Here is a 685-nt window from a genome sequence, read left to right as displayed (position 1 = left end):
CAGTGCAAAAAATAGATGGATTGATTTTCCTACCATAGCAGATACAAATGTACATACTTATATGTATATAATAAAATCTGAAATATTAAGCTTTTGTGCTGTTTATCATTTGATGAGAACCACAGTCTACAACAATAATTGGGTTCACCACAGCACGAACCTCCAAACGACTTGATAAAACTCAACGCTAAATAGTCACACAAAGATATACAAAGTACAGTGAAACTCCTCTAGAACGAAACCTACATGGGCGAAAATACCCCCTTTATATGAAAAAATCTTCATGCATTAACCCAATTCCCATTCTCCTGCCCCCCATACGACGAAACGCCCCCTGTTGCGTTATACGAAATCATTTTCTCTGCTGCAGTCTCGCGAAGACGTTCACTACAACGAAGTCTTATCCAACAGCGACCTCTACTGCTTCGTTCGAAAAAAGGCAACAGCAACCACCACACTGGTTTTCATAGTGAACGATGTTTATTTCGGTCACAGCGGCGAGTTTCCTGGACTCAACATACTCATAGCTGCTTTGCCATTGGCTTACCGAGCATCATCCTGGCCTCCGATTGGCCAAGAGGGACCTCACTGTCTATGTGCGTAGATACTGAAGCTAGATCCGTAGCATCCGATTAGCTGCTCAGAGTAAATTGCTTATGGCTCGACGGACATTCAAATAAACGAA

The sequence above is a fragment of the Hippocampus comes genome, unplaced genomic scaffold (assembly GCF_001891065.2).
Source record: "Hippocampus comes isolate QL1 unplaced genomic scaffold, H_comes_QL1_v1.1 scaffold158, whole genome shotgun sequence".
Classification (NCBI taxonomy): Eukaryota; Metazoa; Chordata; class Actinopteri; order Syngnathiformes; family Syngnathidae; genus Hippocampus; species Hippocampus comes.
The sequence above is the reverse complement of the archived record's forward strand: the minus strand, read 5'-3'. Positions refer to the sequence as shown.